General features: G+C 43.5%; 1 pseudogene; it reads right to left on the reverse strand.

Moving 5' to 3' along the window:
- LOC132378222 (alpha-1,6-mannosylglycoprotein 6-beta-N-acetylglucosaminyltransferase A-like) overlaps positions 1-27001 on the reverse strand; it is a 130517-nt pseudogene that overhangs the window by 89987 nt on the left and 13529 nt on the right.

Raw genomic sequence — 27001 nt, forward strand, 5'->3', positions numbered from 1 at the left:
TTTTGCTGGGATCCTGTAATCTGGGCCTCATTGTTCAGTATTCAAACTGAAAATGCAGGAAACATTCAGCAAGAATGACAACATATGTGGAGAGAGAAAGTCATTGCTTCGAGTCTGTGAACTGCCCAATTCTGATTAAAGGTTGCATACCTGAGTTGTTGACTGTTTTACACTCCACAGATGCTGACCTATCTGCCCCTTCCACATAAACACCAGAGATTCTACAGATGCTGGAAATGCAGAATAAGACACACGAAGTGTTGGTGGAACTCAACAAGTTAGGCAGCATCTTCAACAACGTTGACAGCTCATGCATTTCCAAAGATGCTTAAGTTCCTCCAGCTTTTTGTGTGTGACACTATGAGACATTTATTTTGTTTATAAGTACGTAGACATGAGAACTGAGACATGTCTATATGTCCTTTGTAACGTGAATATTTTATTAAAAGGATATATACCAACTGGAATCAAAAAATGTTATGTTTTTAAACAAACATTAACAATTAATTTCACTCACCTTAGGCTTTAAGGCATTAGCAGCAGCAACATTTTTTATTCTTTCTGGAAGCATCGGGCAAAAGTTTTCAATCTGAAAATGTTATATATTAAATAATTAGAATACAGTTTAAAACCACTAAGTGTGACGTTCATTGCCACAGATGTTTGTGGAGCCCAAGTCATTGAGTATACTTAAAGCAGAAATTGATAGGTTCCTGATTAGTAAGGATGTTAAATGTTATGGGGAGAAGGCAGGAGAATGGGGTTGAGAGGGATAATAAATTAGCCATGATGGAATGGCAGAGCAACTCAATGGGTCAAATGCCCTAATTCTGCTCCCATGCCTGATGGTTGATTTCAGAATGAGTTGATTGTGTGTTACCTTCTACATTTCTTGCTCTCTGATGGTCAGGAGGTCTTTACTTCCTTAAACCACAGAGGTGAACATCAATTGCTTTCCCAGAAAGTGAATTTGAAACTGTGGAAACTGTACAATTCTTGGACCTGGATTTAAAACCCTCCTTCTGATTCACTGTTAGTTATGCCATTCCCTGTCTGTTTCTTGCTTTCCATTCTGTTCTATAAGAGGGTCGCGGACCTTTACTCTTGCTGAGCTTTGTCAAGGTTAGGACATATCATGAATGATTGGTAAGTTGATGGAGAAGATCCCGAGAAGCAGGATATATGAACATTTGGCGAGGCATAATATGCTTAAGAATAGTCAGCCTGGCTTTGTCAAATGCAAGTCATGCCTTACGAGCCTGATTGAATTTTTTGAGGATGTGACTAAACACATTGATGAAGTAAGAGCAGTAGATGTCGTGTATATGGATTTCAGCAAGGCATGAGATAAGGTACCCCATGCAAGGCTTATTGAGAAAGTAAGGAGGCATGGGATCCAAGGGGATGTTGCTTTGTGGATCCAGAACTGGCTTGCCCACAGAAGGCAAAGCGTGGTTGTAAAAGGGTCATATTCTGCATGGAGGTCAGTAACCAGTGGTGTGCCTCAGGGATCTGCTCTGGGACTCCTACTCTTCATGATTTTTATAAATGACCTGGATGAGGAAGTGGAGGGATGGGTTAGTAAATTTGCTGATGACACGAAGGTTGGGGGTGTTGTGGATAGTGTGGAGGGCTGTCAGAGGTTACAAAGGGACATTGATAGGATGCAGAACTGGGCTGAGAAGTGACAGATGGCGTTCAACCCAGATAAGTATGAGGTGGTTCATTTTGGTAGGTCAAATATGATGGCAGAATATAGTATTAATGGTAAGACTCTTGGCAGTGTGGAGGATCAGAGGAATCTTGTGGTCTGAGTCCATAAGACACTCAAAGCTGCTATGCAGGTTGACTCAGTGGTTAAGAAGGCATACAGTGCATTGGCCTTCATCAATCATGGGATTGAGTTTAGCAGCTGAGAGGTAATGTGCAGCTATATAACGTGAACCAAATTGGTAAGGATGCTGAGGAAGAGGATTTCTTGGAATGTATGTGGGATGGTTTTCTGAACCAACATGTCGAGGAACCAACTAGAGAGCAGGCCATTCTAGATCAAATATTGAGCAATGAGGAAGGGTTAGTTAGCAATCTTGTCGTGCAAGGTCCCTTGGGTAAGAGTGACCATAATATGGTGCAATTCTTCATTAAGATGGAGAGTGACATAGATAATTCAGAAACAAAGGTTCTGAACTTAAAGAAGGGTAACTTTGAAGGTATGAGACGTGAATTAGCTAAGATAGACTGGCAAATGATACTTAAAGAGTTGATGGTGGATATGCAATGGCAAGCATTTAAAGATCGCATGGATGAACTACAACAATTGTTCATCCCAGTTTGGCAAAAGAATAAACCAGGGAAGGTACTGCACCCATGGCTGACAAGTGAAATTAGGGATAGTATCAAGTCCAAAGAAGGAACATATAAATTAGCCAAAAAAAGTGGCACACCTGAGGACTGGGAGAAATTCACAGTCCAGCAGAGGAGGACATCAGAATATAGTATTAATGGTAAGACTCTTGGCAGTGTGGAGGATCACAGGGATCTTGCGGTCTGAATCCATAAGACACTCAAAGCTGCTACGCAGGTTGACTCAGTGGTTAAGAAAGCATACAGGCATAGAAGGGCTTAATTAGGAAAGGGAAAAAAGATTATGAGAGAAAGCCAGCAGGGAACATAAAAACTGACAGTAAAAGGTTTTAGAGATACGTGAAAAGAGAAAGATTGGTTAAGACAAATGTAGGTCCCTTACAGTCAGAAATAGGTGAATTGATCATAGGGAACAAGGACATAGCAGACCAATTGTATAACTACTTTGATTCTGCCTTCACTAAGGAGGACATAAATAATCTTCTGGAAATAGTAGGGGACCAAGGGTCTAGTGAGATGGAGGAACTGAGGGAAATACATGTTAGCAGGGAAGTGGTGTTAGGTAAATTGAAGGGATTAAAGGCAGATAAATCCCCAAGGCCAGATGGTCTGCATCCCAGAGTGCTTAAGGAAGTATCCCAAGAAATAGTGGATGCATTAGTGATAATTTTTCAAAACTCCTTAGATTCTGGATTTGTTCCTGAGGATTGGAAGGTAGCTAATGTAACCCCACTTTTTAAAAAAGGAGGGAGAGAAAAACCAGGGAATTAGAGACCGTTTAGCCTGACATCGGTGGTGGGGAAAATGCTAGAGTCGGTTATCAAAGATGTGATAACAGCACATTTGGAAAGCAGTGAAATCATTGAACAAAGTCAGCATGGATTTGTGAAAGGAAAATCATGTCTGATGAAACTTATAGAATTTTTTGAAGATGTAACTAGTAGAGTGGATAGGGGAGAGCCAGTGGATGTGGTATATTTGGATTTTCAAAAGGCTTTTGACAAGGTCCCACACAGGAGATTAGTGTGCAAACTTAAAGCACGTGGTATTGGGGGTATGGTATTGATGTGGATAGAGAATTGGTTGGCAGACAGGAAGCAAAGAGTGGAAGTAAATAGGACCTTTTCAGAATGGCAGGCAGTGACTAGTGGGGTACCGCAAGGCTCAGTGCTGGGACCCCAGTTGTTTACAATATATATTAATGATTTAGGAATTAAATGCAGCATCTCCAAGTTTGCGGACGACACGAAGCTGGGCGACAGTGTTAGCTGTGAGGAAGATGCTAAGATGATGCAGGGTGACTTGGATAGGTTAGGTGAGTGGGCAAATTCATGGCAGATGCAATTTAATGTGGATAAATGTGAGGTTATCCATTTGGTTGCAAGAACAGGAAAACAGATTATTATCTGAATGGTGGCCGATTAGGAAAAGGCGAGATGCAACGAGACCTGGGTGTCATTGTAGGTGGGCATGCAGGTATAGCAGGCAGTGAAAAAGGCAAATGGTACGTTGGCATTCATAGCAAAAGGATTTGAGTATAGGAGCAGGGAGGTTCTACTGCAGTTGTACAAGGCCTTTGTGAGACCGCACCTAGAGTATTGTGTGCAGTTTTGGTCCCCTAATCTGAGGAAAGACATTCTTGCCATAGTACAAAGAAGGTTCACCAGATTGATTCCTGGGATGGCAGGACTTTCATATGAAGAAAGACTGGATTGACTAGGCTTATACTCACTGGAATTTAGAAGATTGAGGGGGGATCTTATTGAAACGTATAAAATTCTAAAGGGATTGGACAGGCTAGATGCAGGAAGATTGTTTCAGATGTTGGGGAAGTCCAGAACGAGGGGTCACAGTTTAAGGATAAAGGGGAAGCCTTTTAGGACCGAGATGAGGAAAAACTTCTTCACTCAGAGAGTGGTGAATCTGTGGAATTCTCTGCCACAGGAAACAGTTGAGGCCAGTTCATTGGCTATATTTAAGAAGAAGTTAGATATGGCCCTTGTGGCAAAAGGGATCGGGGGTATGGAGAGAAAGCAGGTACAGGGTTCTGAGTTGGATGATCAGCCATGATCATACTGAATGGCGGTGCAGGCTCGAAGGGCTGAATGGCCTTCTCCTGCACCTATTTTCTATGTTTCTATATAGGACCCTGGCCAGACCCACTTGGAGTACTGTGCTCAGTTCTGGTCGCCTCACTACAGGAAGGACGTGGAAACCATAGAAAGGGTGCAGAGGAGATTTACAAGGATGTTTCCTGGATTGGGAAGCATGCCTTATGAGAATAGGTTGAGTGAACTTGGCCTTTTCTCCTTGGAGTGACGGAGGATAAGAGGTGACCTGATAGAGGTGTACAAGCTAATAAGAGGCACTGATTGTGTGGATGGTCAGAGGCTTCTCCCCAGGGCGGAAATGGCTAGCATGAGAGGGCATAGTTTTAAGGTGGTTGGAAGTAGGTATAGAGGAGATTTCAGAGGTAAGTTTTTTTACACTGAGAGTGGTGAGTGCTTGGAATGGGCTGCCGGCGGCGGTGGTGGAGGTGGATACGATAGGGTCTTTTAAGAGACTCCTGAATGGCTACATGGAGCTTAGAAAAATAGAGGGCTATGGGTAAAGCCTAGGTAGTTCTAAGGTAGGGACATATTCGGCACAGCTTTGTGGGCTGAAGGGCCTGTATTATGCTGTAGGTTTTCTATGTTTCTATGGTAACGTCATGAGTATCAAGGAAAAGAGGGATTTTGGTGTACAAGTCCAAATATCTTTGAAAATAGCATAAGTGGATAACATGGTTAGGAAAGAATAGAGAATACTGGCCTTTGTTCATTAAGTACAAGAGCAGAAAGATTATGGTCCAACTTTATAAGAGACTGAGGGTATTGAGTACCAGAGTGGAGATGTTATGTTGATGTTGGACAAGATGTTGATGAAATTTGAGATTCAAATCTGATTATTTTTTATGTGTACGTTGAAACACAGTGAAATATATTATTTGAGCTAACAACCAATACACCTAAGAATGTGTTGTGGCAGCCTTCAAGTATTGCCACAAATTCTGGTACCAACACCAAATTTGTGTTCAGGAAAGATGTAGGTAAGCTTGAAAAAGTGCAGAGAAAATTTACAAGGATGTTACTGGAACTTGAAGACCTGAGATATAGGGAAAGGTTGAATAGGTTAGGATATTATTCCCTGGAGCAGAGGAAAATGAGGGAAGATTTGATAGAGATACAGTACACACAATTGTGAGGGGTATAGACAGAGTAAATGCAAGCAGGGTTCTTCACTTTGGCTGGATGAGATCAGAACTGGAAGTCATAGGTTTAGGGTGAGTGGTGAAACATTTAAGATGAATCAGAGCGGAAACCTCTTCACTTAGAGGATAGTGTGTGTGGAATGAACTGCCAGATCATTTGCAAGATTTACAAGAAAATTGGTTAGCCACATGGATTAAAGGGATATGGAGGATTATCATTTGGGTGCAGGTAGATGGGACTAGACAGATCATGTTGGCATGGACTAGATGATCGAAGGGCCTGTTTCTTTGCTGTTGTAGTCTATGACTCTGTAACCTTGGCCAGACTTCGGGGGAGTACTGTGTGCAGTGCTGGTCACTGCTCTATTGGAAAGATGTGATAGTGCTGGAGAGGGTGCAGAGCAGATTCACCAGGATGTTTTCAACTAGTTCTGAGGACAGAAGGACAGGCTGATCTTCTCTCTTGGCACTGGGGAAGGTTGTGAAGGGAACATGATTAGGTGTATAAAATTGTGAAGTGATTTAGAGCTTGAAGATGATTCTTCATTGCCTGTTCTATTTCTATCAGAACAGGACCTGACCTGTCCACGTGGAAACAGGGTGAGACGTGGGATTCTGAGTGAGAGCATTAGGAGAGAAGGGAAGTTTTGATTGGAGGTCACATGTCCTCTCAGAGTGCAAATGAGAGACCATAAGATATAGGAGTGGAATTAGGCCATTGAGCCCATCGAATCTGCTCTGCCATTTGATCATGGCTGATATATATCCTGCACCTTCCAAATTGCTTCCAGAAATTCCAGACATTGCTGCTCCACCATCATCCCTGCCAGTGTTCTTTTTCAATCAATTCTGGCAAACTCCTCTCTCATGCCTCAGTAATTCCCTTTACTTCACTGTCATACTGATGAGTCTGACTTTAGCTTCTCCTTCTCAAATTTCAGGGTGAATTTGATCATATTTTTATCACGTTCACCTATGAGTTCTTTTACCTTAAATTCTTTAATCAATTCTGGTTCATTGCACAAAACCTAACCTAGAATAGCTTATACTCTAATGGACTCAATCACGAGCTGCTCTAAAAAGCCATCTTGTAAGCACTCTAGAAATTTCCCCTGCTGGAATCCAGCAGCAACCTGATTTTCCTTATCTACCTGTATATTGAAATCCACCATGACTCTTGTAACATTGCCCTATTGGCATGCAGTCTGTATCTTCAGTTGTAATTTGTAGGCCACATCCTGTTTGGAGGTCTGTTTACAACTCCCATCAGGGTCTTTTAACTCTTACAGTTCCTTTGCTCTATCCACAATGATTCAACACCTTCCAACCCTATGTCCCCTCTTTCTAATGATTTGATTTCATTTTTTACAAACAGAGCCACCCCCCACCTTCCTGCCTGTCCTTTTGATATAATGTGCATCGTTGAACATTAAGCTCCCAGCTATAATCTTACTTCAGCCATTATTCAGTGATGTCTAAAACATCATACATGCCAATCTGTAACTGTGCTACAAGTTCATTGACCTTATTCTGTATTCTGTGCACATCTAAATATAACTTCAGACCTGTATTCACCCTTTTTGATTTTTTTCACTTTTTACATTGCAACTTATCCCGTTGTGTCCTATCAACAGCCTCTCCTCTCTACACACTGCCTCTGTTTGTAAACCAGTTACCTCATCCACCTTTCCTACGATCCTTCTTGCACTGAAATATACACAGCTCAGGACACTAGTTGCACCACGTTCAACTTTTTGATTCCTAACTTTGTCTGAGGTCTTACCAACAACTGCCTCCACAACCTTTCCACTAACTGTTCTGGTATGGTGGTTCCCATCCCCTGACAGTCTAGATTATACCCCATTGTGCAGCATTACCAAACCAATCTAGGATATTAGTCCTCCTCCAGTTCAGGTGCAAACTGTATTTTCTGTACAGGCCCCACCTTCTCTGGAAAAGAGCCCAATGATCCAAAAATATTACGCCCTCCCTCCTACACCAACTCCTTAGTGATGTATTAATTTGCATAATCTTCCTTGTTCTGGCCTCACTAGCACGTGGCATGCATAGCAATCTTGAGATCACAGCTTTGGAAATCCTGTCCTTTAACTTAGTATCTAACTCCCTGAACTCCCAGGCTTATGGACTGCCAAGCCCAAGCACTTTAGCAGTCCACACACAACCTGAAGAGTAAGACACATCAAGTCATCCTATTGCTACAGGTTGGTTGAAGATCTTTGGGTGATGGAGGGAACCAGCTGGAATGGTTGAAAGATTTTGGGAGATGAAGGGCACCAGTTGGAATGGTTGAAGGTCTTTGGGATTTGGAGGGCACCAGTTGGAAATCTGTGTGCCTTGCATTTGCTATTAATTCTCAGAGACTAGACAACTGTGAGTTGCACAAAGATAGCTAGGTGATGTAGATGGCTTCCACCATAATGCTGGCAAACCCCATTTTCTATCATGCACTTTGAGACCCAGCAATGCTTCAGGAAAAACTCCTGCTTTTCTGGTCTCTCTCCAATGAGACTGTGTAATGCCACATGATGTGGCTGGATATGGAGGTTCAAATCCAGAGAATCGCAAATGTCTTTGGAGGTTTGTAAACTCACCAGCTCTATCACAGCACAAGCTTCCCCACAGTTGAAGACATTTTCAAAAGGTGATGCCTCAAGTAGGTGGCATCCATCATTAAGGACCCTCATCACCCAGGACATGTCCTCTTCTTGTTACTACCGTCCAGAAGAAGGTACAGGAGCCTGATGAGATTCAGTGAGCCTCAACGATTCAGGAACAGCTTCTTCATCTCTGCCATCCAATTTCTGAATGGTTCATGAACACATGAATACTACCTCACTATTCCTTTTATTTGCACTGTTTGGTGATTTTCTAACTGATATTAATTTTATGTCTTTACACTGTACTGTTGCCACAAAATAGAGACAATTTTAAGTCATATAAGATAGTGATAATGATTCAGCATCAAAGTGGAACATTTGTGACTTGGGGAGAAGGCAAGACCTCACATAATGATGGGGCTGTTTCTCCGGGACAGCTGAGGAATTGGGGACATGAACTAGTGATGGGCTGAGGGTGTGAGGATGGAAGTGACATGATTGTAGGGCTAGGTGAGCCGATTGAGAGGACTGCATAACGCACACGTCAAGAAACTAATGAATGCGGTTTTGCACTCAGGTTAGTAAAGATTAGCATCATTTGTTACATGTACATCAAAACATACAGTGAAATGTGTCATCTGCATCAACAACCATCACAGTCCAAGAATGTGCTGGAGGCAGCCCACAACTGACACCATGCATCCACATATCACCATTGCTCACTGATGCCAAAAGGACTAACAAACACAGAACACTGAAATCATTCTAAGACATTTCAAAAGTGTATAAGTTAGGGTTAATAAATTGTGGGCATGCCATGTTGGTGTCAAAAGCATGGAGACAGTTGTGGGCTACCCCCAGCACAATCCTCAGACTGTGTTGGTCATTGACACAAAATGATGCATTTCACTAGGATCATCGAACAGATGATCCAACTGAGTTCAAGAAGCCTCAAGTCTAATGAGAAGGAGTGGGTGTGGGAGGGGAAGCCACTGGACAACACCAGTAGCTGAATCTTGCAGCCAGGTACAGCACAGAGAAGAAAATACTAAAGATTAGCTTTATTTGTCACATGTACATCAAAACATACAGTGAAATGCATCATTTTGTGTCAATGACCAACACAGTCTGAGGATTGTCCTGGGGGTAGTCCACAACTGTTTCCATGCTTTTGACACCAACATAGCATGCCCACAACTTATTAACCCTAACCTATACACCTTTGGAATGTGGGAGTAAGCTGGAAGTCCGAGAGGAAACTCACATGGTTGCAGGGAGAACATATAAACTCCTTACAGACACTGATGGGAATTGAACCTGAGTGCTGACACTGTAAAGCATTGTATTAACCCCTATGCCACCATGCATGCATTAAGCTATTAGCAGCAGAGAATGCAGAAGAGAGTATCACATCTGTTGCTCACATTTGCTGCCACATTACCAGCATTAACATTATCATACTTTGAGAATAAGTTTACTTTGAACTGAATTCCACAAGTGTACTGATTCCTCAAGCAAACATTGATGTGCCCTTAACCTAAGTGTTGGGAATTCCTTGCTGGAGAAGTCACCCATAAGAATGAGTTGGCACCCTGCAGAGTGTCTCAAACTGTACAATTTTACAGATCAAACATGTTTAAGCTGCAGAGCAAGAAGGAAAGGAAGGAACACAAATAAGGTCTTTAACAGACAGAGTAAATGACAAAATTGATGAAGGTGCAAAGTAAAAGGACGAGGATGGAACTAATAGAATGGGGGATACAAACTGCAATATGAAAAATATTTAAGACAAACATGAGAGATTCTGCAGATACTGGAAATCCGGAGCAATATGCACAAAATGTGTGAGGAACTCAGCATCTATGGAAATGATAAACAGTTGATGTTTCAGGTTGAGACCCTTCATCAGGACTCATTTTGAAAAATATTTGTTATCCTAAGTTTCAACTCCATTACTTGTAAAGTATCATATTCTGGTGGAAGAAAGGGTTTGAACTTTATTCTTTACTTTATCAGGACTTTATTCCCTAGAGTGCAGCAGATTGAGAGAAGATTTGATAGAGGTATACAAAATTATGAGGCATATAGATAGTACATAAAACATTGAAAACCTACAGCACAATGCTGTGCCAAACGTACTTACTTCAGAAATTACCTCGGGTTACCCACAGCCCTCTATTTTACTAATCTCCATGTACCTATCCAGGACCCTATCGTAACTGCCTCCTCCACCATCGCCGGCAGCCCATTCCATGCACTCACCACTCTCTGTGTAAAAAAACTTACCCCTAACATCTCCTCTGTACCTACTTCCAAGAACCTTAAAACTAAGTCCTCTCATTTCAACCCTCAAGTCAGCCATTTCAACCCTGGGAAAAAGCCTCTGACTATCCACATGATCAATGCCTCTCATCATCTTCTATACCTCTATCAGGTCACCTCTCATCCTCTATCGCTCCAAGGAGAAAAAGCTGAGTTCACTCAGCCTATTTTCATAAGGCATGCTCTCCAATACAGGCAACATCCCTGTAATCTCCCCTGCACCTTTCCTATAGTTTCCACATCCTTCCTGCAGTGAGGTGACCAGAAATGAGCACAGTACTTCAAGTAGTAGGGTCTGACCAGGTCCTATATTACTGTAACATTACCTCTTGTCTCTTAAACTCAATCCAAAGGTTGATGAAGGCCAATGCACCGTATGCTTTCTTAACCACAGAGTTGACCTGTGCAGCAGCTTTGAGTGTCCTATGGAATCGGACCGCAAGATCCCTCTGATCCTCCACACTGTCAAGAGTCTTACCATTAATACTATATTCTGTCATCATATTTGACCTACCAAAATGAACAACCAAAGGTAAATGCAGCAGGCTTTTTCCACTGAGGATGGGTGAGACTACAATTAAAGGTCATGGTTAAGGGTGAAAGGTGAAATATTTGAGGGAAATACAAATGAGAATATCTTCTGTCAGGGTGCTGAGAGTGTAGAATGAGCTGCCAACTCAAGTGCTCGATATGAGTTCAGTTTCAAATACTTAAGAGGAATATTGATAGGTAAATGGATGGGAGGTGTATGTGGAGTTATGGTCTAGGTGCTAGTCAATGGGACTAGGCAGATTAATGGTTTGGCATGGACCAGATAGGCTGAAGGGCCTGTTTCTGTGCTGTAGTGTTTAATGACTCTATGGCTATAAACTAGAGAGCTTGATTTGACAAAAGCAACAACGGTGGTGAGATCTGGGGGTTGATTGAAAGCAGCAGGGCAACTTGAAGTAGTGGCGAAGGGAGCAAATGGAATCATGAGTTTACATTCAGAGACGATGAAAGATAGAACACTGCCATTAAATATTGGCTCAGCAACAACTGGAGTGTGGACATCACACTTCAGAAATGCATTAGAGAGAATGCTGAAGAGACTTAGTAACGGAACAAGAATCAACTTTATTCACCATAAAGGAACTTGCTGTGGTGTGTTGGTCAGGAAGTGACATGCAACAAAAAACAACATTATGATGAATAATGAATTGTAGAAAAATAAAGCTAGAGGTTAAATTACAGATATGGGATAAAAATGTACATAAATACCAGCATGTATTTAGTGTAAAGAGCATTATAAAAAGTGCTTTAAAGTGCTTACAGTGAGTGAGGTAATAGATTTTATAGATTGGTACAATTGGTCCGGAGCTGGGGACTTTGATTGCTGGCTGGTGGCATAGTGGCATCAGTGCTGGACTTCGGAGCGAAGGCTCCTGAGTTTGAATTGAGCCGGCTCCCTTACATGCTTTCCATCTGTGCTGGGTTGAGCATCAAGCTAGCCTCGTTAAAACAAGAAAACCCGCTAAAAAAACACCATCACGACGGCGTCCTGATGACTCCACTTGGAGTTAAGGGTTTCTTCTTCTTCTTGGGGACTTTGGTTACCCGCAGTGATTGGGATGGTTCCCTGGAATAGAAATGGTGAAGGGGGAATCTTTCAAAATCACATGGTATCAATATGGAAGAGAAGGATAGAAACTTCCTTTTGACAGAATCATTGATCAAAAGTCGAAAATGAAAGCGATTTGCAAAAGAACTGAAAACAACACAATGAGATTTTGTTTTTTTCTGTTCTTTACACAGTGAGTAGAGAAGATCAGGAATGCACCTCTGGGGCAACAGTGGAGATTACTTCCTATTATAATCTTCAAAGATCCATAGGTAACGTTGCAGCTCTACAATATCCTGGTTAGACCGCACTTGAAATATTGTGTTCAGTTCTGGTCAATGTGGAAACTTTAGAGAGGGTGCAGAAGAGATTTAGAACATAGAACATAGCACGTAGAAATCTACAGCACATTACAAGCCATTCGGCCCACAATCTTGTACTGACCATGTAAACTACTCTAGAAACTGCCTAGTATTTCCCTACTGCATAGTCCTCCATTTTTCTAAGCTCCATGTATCTAAGAGTCTCTTAAAAGACGCTGTTGTATCCGCCTCCACCACTGTCACCAGCAGTGCATTCCACACACCCACCACTCTCTGTGTGAAAAACATACCCCAGACATTGGAGCGTAGAAGGTTGAGGGGGGATTTGATCGAGGTATTTAAAATTTTGAGAGGGATAGATAGAGTTGACGTGAATAGGCTGTTTCCATTGAGAGTAGGGGAGATTCAAACGAGAGGACATGATTTGAGAGTTAGGGGGCAGAAGTTTAAGGGAAACACGAGGGGGTATTTCTTTACTCAGAGAGTGATAGCTGTGTGGAATGAGCTTCCTGTAGAAGTAGTAGAGGGCTGTTCAGTTGTGTCATTTAAGGTAAAATTGGATAGGTATATGGACAGGAAAGGAGTGAAGGGTTATGGGCTGAGTGCGGGTAGGTGGGACTAGGTGAGATTAAGAGTTCGGCACGGACTAGGAGGGCCGAGATGGCCTGTTTCCGTGCTGTGAATGTTATATGGTTATATGGTTTATCCCCTCGGTACCTATTTCCAAGCACCTTAAAACTATGCCCTGTCGTGTCACCCATTTCAGCCCTGGGAAAAAGCCTCTGGCTAGTCACAAGATCAACACCTCTCATCATCTTATAGACCTCTATCAGATCACCTCTCATCCTCCATCGCTCCAAGGAGAAAAGCCAAATTCACTCAATCTGTTGTCATAAGGCATACTCTCCAATCCAGACAACATACTTGTAAATCTCCTCTGCACTCCTCTATAGTATCCACTTCCTTCCTGTAGTGAGGTGACCAGAACTGAACACAGTACTCCAAGTGGGGTCTAACTAAGGTTGTATACCTGTATCATTACTTTCAGCTCTTGAACCCAGTCCCATGGTTGATGGATGCCAACACACCATATGCCTTCTTAACAACACTGTCAACCTGCACAGCAGCTTTGATTGTCCCATGGACACAGACCTACTGAACCAAACCACTTCACACTTCTCTGGGCTGAACTTCATTTGCCACTTCTCAGCCCAGTTCTGCATCCTATCAATGTCATGCTGTAACCTCTGATAAACCTCCAGACTATCCACATCACCCCCAACTTTTGTATTATCAGCAAACTTACTAACCCACCCTTCTACTTCCTCATCGAGGCCATTTATAAAAATCACAAAGAGAAGAGATCCCAGAACAGATCCCTTCGGAAGACCATTGGTCACCGACCTCCATGTAGGATATGAACATCTACAACTACTCTTTGCCTTCTGTGGGCAAGCCAGTTCTGGATCCACAAAGCAAGGTCTCCTTGGATCCCATGCCTCCTTACTTTTTGAATGAGTTTAGCATGGGGAACCTTATCAAATGCCTTACTGAAATCCATATACACTCCATCTACTTTCATCAATGTGTTTTTTTCCATCTTCAAATAATTCAATCAGGTTCGTAGGGCATGACCTGCCTTTGACAAAGCCATGCTGACTATCCCTAATCAGATTATGTCTCTCCAAATGTTCATAAATCCTGCTTCTCAGGATCTTCTCCAACAACTTGCCCATGAATGAATTAATACTCACTGATCTATAATTTCCTGGGTTATCTCTACTCCCTTTCTTGAACAAGGGAACAATGTTGCATCTTCCATCCTCTCATACTTCTCCTGTCCCTACTGATGATGGAAAGATCATCACCAGAGGCTCTGCATTCTCCTCCCTCACCTCCCACAGTAGCCTCGGCTATATCTCATCTGGTCCCAGAGACTTATCTAACCGGTGAATACTGAAGCAAAGTATAAACTAAGTACCTCCACTTCCTCCTCCAACTCCATGCACATGTTTTCACTATCACACCTGATTGGTCCTATTCTTACACAGCTCATCCTCTTGCCCTTCACATACTTGTAGGATGCCTTGGGGTTTTCCTTAATCCTGCTCGCCCAATGCCTTCGCATGGCCCTTTCTAGCACTCCTAGTTTCATTCTTGAGCTCCTTCCTGGCACCCTTGTAATTTTCTAGAACTATCAGTACCTAGTTTCTTGAACCTCCTGTAAGCTTTTCTCTTCTTCTTATCTAGATTTTCCACATCCTTTGTACACCATGGTTCTTTTACCATGCCATCCTTTCTCTGCCGCAATGGAACATACATATGCAGAATATAATGCAAATAATCCCTGAACATTTTCCATATTCTGTCATGCATTTCCCTGAGAACATCTGCACCCAATTTATGTTCCCAAGTTTTTGCCGAATAGCATCATATTTCCCCACCCCCAATTAAATGTTTTCGCAAATTGTCTGCTCCTATCTTTCTCCAGTGCTATGGTAAAGGAGATAGAGTTGTGCTCACTACTTCCAAAATGCCCTTCCTCCTGACTGGGTTCATTTCCCAATACCAATCTTGTCTCTTGTTGCCTTATCTACATATTGCATCAGAAAACCTCCCTGAACACACCTAACAAACTCTACTCCATCCAAACCCTTTACTCTTAAGTCAATATTAGGAAAGTTAAAATCACCCATCACAACAACCATATTATTATTACACCGTTCCAGAATCTGCCTCCCTCAATGTTTCTGTTACTATTGGGGGGGGGGGTGGTCTATAAAAACACCCAATAGAGTTATTGCCCCCTTCCTGTTTCTGACTTCCACCCACAATGTGTCAGTAGGTAATCCTTCCATGTCTTCCTCCTTTTCTTCAGCTGTGATTCTATCCCCGATTAGCATGCCAATTCCCCACCTCTTTTGCCTCCTCCCTGTTCTTTTTGAAACATCTAAAGCCTGGCACACTTAGCAGCCATTCCTGTCCCAGTGACATCCAAGTCTCCGTAATGGCCACAATGTCACAGTTCCACATATTGATCCACGTTCTAATTCATCCTCCTTGCTTATGATACTCCTTGTATTAAAATAGACACATCTCAAACCATCAGGTTGAGTGCTTCTTTGCTCTATCATCTGCCTATCTTTCCTCATAAACTCCCAACAAGCTGTCACTACTTGTGAGCCAACTTCCCCAACCTCTGCTCTTTCACTTCAGTACCCACACCACCCCACTGAAAATATTGTTTAAACCCACCCAATTGCATCAGCAAACCTCCCTCCCAGGATATTGGTTCCCCTCCAGTTCAGGTGCAACCTGTCCCACTTGTACAGGTCACCCCTTCCCCAGAAAAGGTCCCAATGATCCAAGAACCTGAAACCCTGTGCCCTGCATCATCTCCTCAGCCACTCATTCATCTGCACTATTTTCCTGTTCTAACCTGGGAGTAATGCGGAAATTACCATCTTGGAGGTCCTGCTCTTCAGCCTCATTCCTAACTCCCTAAACTTACTGTGCAGGACCTCTATCCCTCTCCTGTCTGTGTCATTGGTACCAACATCTACCATGACCTCTGGCTGCTCACCCTTCATTTCAAGAATATTCTGCAACTGCTTAGAGACGTCCTGGACCCAAGCACCCGGGAAGCAACACACTGTCTTGGCGTCTCTTTTGCTGCTACAGAATCTCCTAGCTGTCCAACTAACTATCGAGTCCCCTATGACTATTGCTCTGCCTGACTTCACTCTACCCTTCTGAGACTCAGAGTCAACCACAGTCCTATTGGACTTGCTGCTGCTGCCTTGCCCAGATAAGTCACCCCCAGCAGAATCCAAAGGGGTAGCTGTTACTGAGGGGAATGGCCACAGGGGGACCCTGCACTGATTTCCTTCTCCCTTTACTCTGGGTGTAACCACCTACTCAAAAATCGTACCCATCAAAAGCTCTGCCTCCCGGATAATCCTAAATTCATCCATCTCCAGCTTCAGCTTCTTAATGTGATTTTTCATGAGCTGGAGTTGGCTACACTTCCCGCAGATATAGTCATCAGGGAGACCATCAGGTTCCATGAATTCCCTCATCCTACAGGAGGAGCATTCCACTGCCATATCTGCCAGTCTGCCTGCACTGTACAATGATCAACCAAGACCAAATCTTCTAACCTGTTTCTATGGCCTCAGCCTCTTGAGTCAAAGCCTGGCCTACTTTCACCCCTGGCCTACTCCCAACAATGGCCACCATCCCACTGTTATCAGACTATTTAACAGTCCCTTCTAAGATGTGCTCTTGACCTTTCAACCTGCCTTGTTATGATCTTGCACTTTATCATTTACCTACATTGCACTATCAGTAGGTTTTACACATTATTCTGCATTATTATTCTTTTATCTTGTTCCACTTCAATGAAGCACAGTAGTTACTGACAAAAGTGGACATTGAGTACAACGAAGTTGGACTTCACCTAAACGCAATAAAGGCAGAATACATGGCGTTCAGCTGCAACGAAGGTACTCTCAAGACCGTAAAGAATGATACCATTAAGAAAGTCTTAGACTACAAGAACCTCTGTTCAAGAATGATGAGTTTGGAGAAGGACATAAAGATAAGGATGGCGCTGGTGTGGAGGGTAATGAACAACATGAAGGAAATCTGGAGGTCGAACCTGACCAGAGGGCACAAAAAGAGGATCTTCATAGCAGTCATAGAGTCCATTCTCATGTACGGATGCCTCACCAACACCATGCGAAAGTCACTAGATGGTTGCTATACACGAATGCTCCGGATGGCTCTTGACGTGAGTTGGCAACAGCACATGACGAACGTCGAGCTCTATGACGACCTACCGATGCTCACCACTAAAATCGAGGAGAGAAGACTGCAACTAGCGGGGCACTGTCTACGCCACCCTGAGCTACCTGCCAGCCTAGTCATCACCTGGGAGCCCAAGCATGGGAGGGTGAACCCTGGGCGCCCTCCCAAGACTATAGTCAACACACTCCTAGAAGGTAGCTGCGTGGCTAATGTGGATGAACTGAACACACTGATGAGGGAGAGGGAGGAGTGGAGAGTCCATCATCATGCCCGATGCCAGCCCCCCAGGTCTGAGTCAATGTTGTTGTTGTTGTAGTAGTAGTAGTAGTAGTACTTCAATGAACTGTGCAATGACCTGATCTGTATGAACAGTATGCAAGATAAACTTTTCACTGTATCTCAGTACATATACCAATATTAAACCAATTCCCAATAATAAACTAATTCTGAAGAAATTTTGGTGGAGAAATGCAAATACCTCACTGAGATATATAATAATCGAGCTGATGGATCCATTGACACCGTAGCTTGCATAGCAAGGTTCAGACTTCCACATCTCCTTCATCCACTGCAGGGAGAAGAAATTTGGTGAAAAAATTACACTGAGTTCCGATACAAACATTTACTGCATTCATGGTTGCTAATATCTATGAGACTATCTTAAGCAATGCAAGATAAAGAGAAGGATACAAAAATATGCATTTTAACAGACAAATTTTAAAGCCTTATTTCTTGGTGTTTTCTTTAACGAGGGTCGTGTTCTGCCCAATAAGTCTGCATTTTCGCTTGCTCAGATTTGCCTCAAGCATCATAAATCACCTGGTTAAAGTTACCAGTAAATCATAAACACAAGAGATTCTGCAGATGCTAGAAAACTTAAGCAACATGCACAAAATGCTGGAGGAGCTCAGCAAGTCAGCATCGACTGTTTATTCTACTCCATAGATGCTGCCCACCTTGCTATATTCCTCCAACATTTTGTGTGTGTCTTTAAAGCTATCAGTAATTGTGGGACATGGGACAATTTCACACTGAGTCCTTCTTAGTTGCTCTGTACCCTTTCACAAGCTTGACCACATCATCTTCTTCCTTCACCATTCCGTGACTCACCTCTGTCATGTTCCCCTTGCCACCATCACTCATCCCAGCACAGGCTTCACATGGATGTATCAGTCAGCCTCTGTGTGCTTGTCATGGAGCACAAATAATATCCCGTAGGCATTGAGTCAGATTTCATGTGCATGACTGTGATGTACAGTTTGGTTGCCTCAATGTCATTCATGATTTTTTCCCATTATCAGGCTGTGGACACATCAAAACTTACAGCTTCCCATCATTGTCAAGTTCAAAGGATATGCCACAAACATGGTACCTTAGTTTCTTAATCCCCTCCACTGTTCTTGATGATTGCTCAAGTTAAAGCCACTATGCACAGCTGAATTTCAGACCCAGCCACCAGTCTATTGCCAGTCTTTATACTTCTCTGAAGAGCCCCCTCTCTACCCCATTCACCTGTCTTCACTTAGCTGCCACTGAAGACTGCATACTTTATCAATGATCCACATTCCATGGTAGAAGCAAATCTATCAGGGACATTTAAGAGACTCTTAGATAGACACATGGATGATAGAAAAATGGAGGGATATGTACGATGGATGAGTTAGATTGATCTAGAGTAGGTTAAAAGGTCAACACAACATCTCAGGCTGAGGGGCTTGTACTGTTCTATGTTCTGTGTTCTACGTAAAACAGGAAAAAATAAGATGAAGGTTTATAAAGTACTAGTGAGGCTACACTTGGAGGATTGTGAACAGATTTTGGCCCTTTATCCCAAAAAGGATAAACTGACATTGGAGAGGGTCCAGAAGAAAATATAAGGTATAACAGCAAAATTAGGCCATTTGCTCCATCAAGTCTGCTCTGTCATTCCATCATGACTGATTTATTTTCCCTCCCAACTCCACAGATTCACCACCCCCGGCTAAGAAAATTCCTCTTCATCTGTGTTGTAAAGGGATGTCCTTCTGTTCATGAAAGATGACCAGTTGAGAAGTGGAGGTCTCAGCCACCTGATACCCTGACCCTAACATTGATGGAGAAGCCAGGCACATACCTAGGACCTTCATTGGAGGAACTTTGCAAGACTTGAAGGTTTGGTGGAATCAAAGGCAGGTCCTTAGTGAAATTATTTGTTTGCAGTTTTGCCCAACAAGTCAAACTGACAGCCTGGCAAGTGATGGTGAGAGAGGGAAGGCTGACTAAAGACTATAGTTGGGGACTTACAGTTTAACCTCCAATATACAGTGATGACTGAAAACTGCTGGCCACCATTCAGCCTGGACTGCGGGAGAGCTGGGTTAAAAGAGCTGAGTTGGGGGCTGGGGAGACTGAAGACTTCGATGTGCAAACAGGGAGAATGAATCAGAAAGAACATAAAATGAGGACGATATTCAGTATTTATTACCTGTGAGCTTTACTCCAACCACTGACAGGACAGCAACCATGAGCAAAGTGGTGCCTGGGAAAACCACTACTCAAAACTGGGTGTCTTACCAATGTGACCAACACACTCAAAATGCTGGAGGAATCGAGTCCTGATGAAGGGACATGGCCTGAAACTTCATGTTTTATTCATTTCCATAGATGCTGCCTGACCTGCTGAGTTTCTCCAGTGTTTTGTGCATTGCTCTGGATTTCCAACATCTGCAGAATCTTGTCCCTGTCCACTTATTCCTCATCATTGATCTCCCTCCTGGCACTATCCTTTCAAGCAGAACAAGTGTTACACCTGCCCCTACACCTCTTCCCTGACTACCATTTAGGGCCCAAAACTATCCTTTCAGGTGAGGCAACACTTCACCTGTGAGTCTGTTGGGATTATCTACTGCAGCCAATGCTCCCAGTGTGGTCTCCTGTATATTGGTAAGACCTGATGTAGATTGGAAGACAGCTTTGCCTAGCACCTTTGCTCTATCTGCCACAAGAAGTGGGATTTCCTGGTGGCCACACATTTCAATTCTACTTCCCATTCCAACAGGTCGGTCCATGGCCTCTGCTACTGCCAGGATGAGGCCACCCTCAGGTTGAAGGACCAACACCTTATATTCCATCTGGATAGCCTCCAACCTGATGGCATGTACATCGATTTCTCAAACTTTTGTTAATGCCCCACCTCCCTCACCATTTCCCTATTTCCCTCTCTCACCTTATCTCCTTGCCTGGCCCATCATCACCTCCTGATGTTCCTCCCCCTTTCCTTTCTTCCATGGTCTTCTGTCCTGTCCTATCAGATTCCCCCTTCACCAGCCCTTTATCTCTTTCACCTATCAACTTCCCAGCTCTTTACTTCCTCCTATCCTCCCACCTTTTTATTCTGATTCCTTCTCCCTTCCTTTCCAGTCCTGCTGAAGGGTCTCGGCCCAAAACGTTGGCTGCTTACTCTTTTCCATAAATGCTGCTTGACCAGCAGAGTTGCTCCAGCTTTTGTGTGAGTTGCTTTGGATTTCCAGCATCTGCAGACTCTCTTGTGTTTAAACTTACAATATAGAGTACATGATTCCTGATGCTGAATTGAGCCCTGAAAAGGCAAGAACTTTTCTTCCTTCAGATCCTGTTTATATCTTACCAATGTGGGAAGGCATAATCTCTATCATGTTAAAGCACCTATGGGAGTAATTTCAGGAGAACTAACACCACTCACACCAATCTTTACATCAGTGGAAACTGAGAACAGTCTTAAACTCCTGGAAGTGCACATCTCACACAACTTCTCATGGTCCCAGATCATATCCTACACCTTTAAGAAAGCTCATCAATGCCTCTATTTTCTGAAGAGGCTGAAGAGAGCTGGAATATGCACATCCATACCCACATCGTTCTACAGATGTAGAGTAGAGAGCATCCCAACATGGCTTGGCACAGAAACTGCACAGTGGTGGTCAGGATGGCTCTGCAACAGGTAGTCAAACCTGCCCAATGCATCGCTGGCGCCAGCCTATCTGCTATCGAGGACAGATATTCAGGAAGGTGTTGGAAAAGGGCCAGTAACATCATGAAGGATCCCACCCACCCTGCTCAGAGACTTTGTTGCACTCCCATCAGGGAGGAGGTTACATAGCATTCACACCAGGACCACCAAACTCAAAAATAGTTACTTTCCCCAAGCAGTAAGGCTGATCAACACCTCCACCCATTAACCCATCCCTCCATAGCCACAAACACCACTACTTTATCATTTCTTGCAAGTCACCTTATAAACAGACTACTGTCACTTTATGGACATGCAATTAATGTATCTAAGCTATCTTATGTATTTACATTTATTGTGTGTTTTTAAATTATTGTGTTCTCTACCTTTTGTTTTGTGTTGCATTTGATCTAGTGCAACAATTATTTCACTTGTGTACAGGAAATGACATTAAACAATCTTGAATCTTGAATTCTCACCAGCGGTTTAGTCAAAACCCACAATAAACTTATCAAAAAACATATCTGTCCCCATACTTTATACCACTTTGACATTAAATTTTTGCAGGCATTCAGGGGAAAATAAAGAAATGCAATTAAGCTTATGAAAAGACTATACACTGACAAACACCGAATATGCAAAGGCAACAAACTGTGCGAATAAAAAATGTTAATAATACAGAGAAGATGAGTTGTAGAGCCTTGAAAGTGAGTGCATAGGCTGTGGAGTCAGTTCAGGGTTGAGATTATCCATGCTGGCTCGGGAGCCTGATGTTTAAAGGTAATAACTGTTTCTGAACCTGGTGGTGTGGGTCCTGAGACTAGTGTACCTCCTTCCTGATGGTGGCAGTGAGACGAGAGCATGATCTGGGTGGTGATTTATCAGACATAGAACCTTTTCAGGAAAACGAGGAGTGGAGAACAAATGCTGGCCTTATTAATGATATCTTCACATAGTGGGCAGCCTGGTCTAGCCTTAGCCTCCAACAGCTTGGTCCAATCCGAGCCTCCAGTGGCTCTGCTCGAACCTGTCCTAGTCTCTAGCCACTCAGTCCGATCCTAGAATCCAGTGGTTTGGTTTGATCCTAGACTCCAGCAGCTCAGTTCAGCCCGATCCAAGCCTCCAGTGGCTTTGCTTGGACTGATCCTAGTCTCTAGCCACTCGGTCTGACCCTAGCCTTCAGTGGCTCCACTCAATCCGATCCTAGGCATGAGACAGTCATCACCAGAATACTGGGAATCAGAGCGGAGACACAAGGAACTGTCAGTGCTGGAATACTGGGAACACAGAGCGGAGACTTGAGTGACTGTCAGTACTGGAATACTGGGAACACAGAGCGAAGACTTGAGTGACTGTCAGTACTGGAATACTGGGAACACAGAGCGGAGACTTGAGTGACTGTCAGTACTGGAATACTGGGAACACAGAGCGGAGACACGAGGGACTGTCAGTACTGGAATACTGGGAACACAGTGGAGACATGAAGGACTTGTCAGTGCTGGAATACTGGGAACACAGAGCGGAGACACGAGGGACTGTCAGAGAATGGTGAATCGGTGGAATGCTCTGCAACAGACTGTGGTGGAGGCCAAGTCCGTGGAAATATTTAAGGTGGAAGTTGATCTTTTCCTGATCGGTCAGGGCATCAAAGGATATGGTGAGAGGGCAGGTGTATGGCGTAGAGTGGGATCTGGTATTAGACATGATGGAATGGTGGGGCAGATGCGATGGGCTGAATGGCCTAATTCTGCTCCTATGCCTTATGGTCTTATGGACATAAGAGATGGTTGGTGCTGGAATACTAGGATACGGAGTGAAGACAAAAGGGACTGTCTGTGACGGAAAAGTAGGATAGAGAGCAGAGACACCAGGGAGTGTCCATGCTGGAATACTGGGAACACAGAGACACATGGAATTGCTGGTGCTGGAATACACAGCAATGCACGACCTCTTGGAAGACGTCCTAAAATGTTGACAATTCTTCCTGGACCAGCTGCCCAACCCGCTGAATTCCTCCAGCATTTTGTACTTCGGTAACAGACTAGACTTACTTGATCCCAAGACTCTCTTGTTGCTTGTGATCTAGTCTCAAACCTCTCCTCCATTTTCTATTCTTTTCTCAAAAGATGACACAAGTCCTGGATCTTTCATTGCACCTTTACCTAATTACTAAGAGTCCAGACTTTATCAGATTCATCAGTCATCTCCAACATGCACACAATCCATTCCTCCTTTGAGGACATCTTAAGGAGGTGATGGTCTCAAGAAGGCAGCATACATCACATCCTGACCCCCACCCCCCGCATTGTTTCCATCAGGAAGGAGGTTCAGGAATCTGAAGGAATAACACACTCATGAATAGGTTCTTCCCATCTACCAGTAGATTTCTGAACCCATTATTCTTTTTTTTAAAACACTATTGTTGTAATTTATATTTTTTTCTCAATTTTTCCTACTGTTCCCTACTGTTGCTGCAAAACAATACATTTCACATGATCTGTCATGATAATTAATCTGATTCCAATTCTGATTCTGTATTTAAAATGTCAACGAGTGTTTGCTGGCAAATTGGAGGTTGTCATTCAGTGGTATGTTACTGAAACATAACCATAGTAGTTGTACCTTCATCAAAAACACCGTTGAACTGTCTGGGCATACTATTTAAAAAAATAAATTGTGTCCTTAATATATAAATTGCCTTCATGATTACTCACTAATTCATCCAGACCAGAGTGATACGGTGCCTAGCTTGCTTCACACATTCTGTTTATATGACAGGAAGCATATCAAGCCCACAGGTTCAAAGTTCAAAATATATTTGTTATCAAAGTATGCACACATTATACACCCTTGAGATTCATCTCCTTACAGGCAGCCACAAAGCAAGAAACCCAAAAGAATCCATTAAAAAAGTGCAGCAGACACCCAATATGCAGAGAGAGAAAACAAAGCAAATTGTGCAAACTATAAAAGCAAGTAAATAGCATTTAGAACGAAAGTCAGTCCTCAGACCAGTATCCAGAATCAGCTGGACAAGCCCACAGCCTCAGTTCCAGTTCAGCACATAGCAGGGTGAACATTGCCCGAGCCTATAGCAGTCAGAGCAGGCCCATACCCTTGGCCTCAGTGTAGCGAAGAGAGGAGTAACCTTCACCAGCCAGTTTCAGAAATTCATTTATTAATGATATTCACTCACTTATTTTCTCAGTCATCCTTCCATTCTTTGCTGAAGCCTCCCTGTACTATGCCTAATTCCACTGAGTTTAAACAGCCAGCACTGAAAAACCACTCAACCAGGAAAGAAACTAAGAGTCCTGACGAAGGGTCTCAGCCTGAAACGTCGACAGTGCTTCTCGTTATAGATGCTGCTTGGCCTGCTGCATTCCACCAGCATTTTGTGTGTGTTGGTTGAAGAAACTAAAAGAATTCATTTTTAAGTACACACCACATCACTCCCTCTTAAAACTTCCACAGAATAACTTTTCATTGCTGAACCACTGATAATAACTTCATCTCCTCACCTTAACTTTGCCTTGACAATGTGGAAAACCATCTATTGATGTTAATCCACACAAAGCTGTAAACTCTGTAATGAAAATAAGTTGAAATGAATTATGTGCCTTCACTGTTCAGAAGTTATTACTTGATAGTTTTGAAGATTGTTTTATGCATTCATCTATTAGGTAACATCACCTCCATTTGCTGTTGATAACTCCCTACAGGAGAAAAGAAGTGTAGACCCAATAATCTGTTTTCCTCCATAACACAACTAAATATTGTAAAATCTCAGGAAATCATATTTATATACAAGGACCCCCATTACATACAACTTAATCCTTGCTACATCGACACATATAGCTGTGTTAAAAATATAACTGGTTTTCTAAAGGCGTTGACTCTTGGGTGAATTATCTTGCATCAAGTGGGCACCTGCTATATTGCAGCCTTGAAACTTTTACTAAGGTTTTTTGATTTGTTTTAATTACTGAATGACAAGCAGGAACACAGAGCCCCAATTAATTATGGAGTTGGAGGTGTAGATGGGGGTGCAGTCATGTGTGAAGAGTGTGTAGAGCATAGGGCTCAGCACACAGCCCTGCGGAGTGCCTGTTTTTAAGATGAGGGTGGTGGAGGTGTGGATGGAGGTGCAGTCATGTGTGAAGAGTGTGTAGAGCATAGGGCTCAGCACACAGCCCTGCGGGGTGCCTGTGTTTAAGATGAGGTTGGTGGAGGTGTGCTTACCAACTCTGACTTGCTGTGCTCGGTCTGTGAGAGAGTCCATGACCCATGAGAACAGGGAGGAACCAAGGCCAAGAGTGTTCAGTTTGCTGACCAGTTTATGGGGGATGACAAAGTTCAGAACTGAAGTCCACAAATAACATCTCACATAAGTCTTCAGTTCCTCTAAGTGAGTCAGAGCAAAATGGAGAGCTGTTGTGATTGCATCCTCTGTGGAGCAGTTTGCCTGGTAGGCAAATTGGTGTTTGTTCAGATCAGGTGGGATTATAGCTTATATTTCAGACCAAAAGCTAATATCTGCACTTAACTCATGGCTACAAACAGTTCATACAAGTCTATTATGAAATATTAGAATTCCAATACAAAATCATTGACCTGAAAGATTAATAAAAACACAAAATGCTGGCAGAACTCAGCAGGCCAGACAGCATCTATGGGAGGAGGTAGTGACGTTGTTTCCAGCCGAAACCCTGCATCAGGAGTGAAGTAACATGGGATGGTGGAGAGGGGATAAGAAGTGGGGGGAGGGATGAAGTAGAGAGCTGGGAAATGATAGGCTGGAGGGAAATGGGCTGGGGGAAGGTGGAGAATTATGGGAAATAAAAGTGAAAGAAAGGTAGGGTGGGGGGGGGGGAGATGAGAGTGAGGGGGGAGAAAGAGAGAGAAAGAGAACCAGACTAAAATAATAGATAGGGATGGGGGTAAGGGGGGGGCAGGGGTATCAACGGAGGTCAGTGAATTGGATGTTCATGCCGGCAGGGAGGAAGTTACCTAGGCGGGAGATAAGGTATTGCTCCATTGACCTGCGTGTGGCCTCATCTTGACGGTAGAGGAGGCCATGGACAGACATGTCGGAGTGGGAGTGGTCTGTGGAATTGAAGTGTGTGGCCACAGGGAGATCCCACCACTGCTGGAGGACTGAACGCCGGTGTTCAACGAAACGGTCTCCCAGTCTGCAGCGGGTCTCCTCAATGTGTAAATGGCCACATCGGGAGCACCGGCTACAATATACCACCCCAGTTGACTTGCAGGTGAAGTGGTGCCTCACCTGAAAGGACTGTCTGGGGCCTGGGATGGTGGTGAGAGAAGAAGTGTGGGGGCAGGTGCAGCACTTCTTCCGTTTGCAGGGATGAGTGCCCGGAGGGAGGTCCCTGGGGAGGGATGGGGGGGATGAATGGACAAGGGAGTCGCGTAGGGAGCGATCCCTGCGGAAAGACGAGAGTGGTAGGGAGGGGAAGATGTGGTTGGTGGTGGGATCACGTAGGAGGTGGCGGAAGTTACGGAGGATTATGCATTGGATCTGTAGGCTGGTAGGGTGATAGGTGAGGACCCGGGGGACTCTACCCCTGGTGGGCTGGTGGGGGGATGGGGTGAGGGCAGAGGTGCGTGAAATATGGGAGACACAATGGAGGGCAGAGTTGAAAGTGGACAAAGGTAAGCCCCTTTCTTTAAAAAAAGGAAGACATCTCCTTTGTCCTAGAATGAAAGGCCTCATCCTGAGAGCAGATG

This window comes from Hypanus sabinus, chromosome 20 (assembly GCF_030144855.1).
Source record: "Hypanus sabinus isolate sHypSab1 chromosome 20, sHypSab1.hap1, whole genome shotgun sequence".
In the NCBI taxonomy this organism is placed as follows: Eukaryota; Metazoa; Chordata; class Chondrichthyes; order Myliobatiformes; family Dasyatidae; genus Hypanus; species Hypanus sabinus.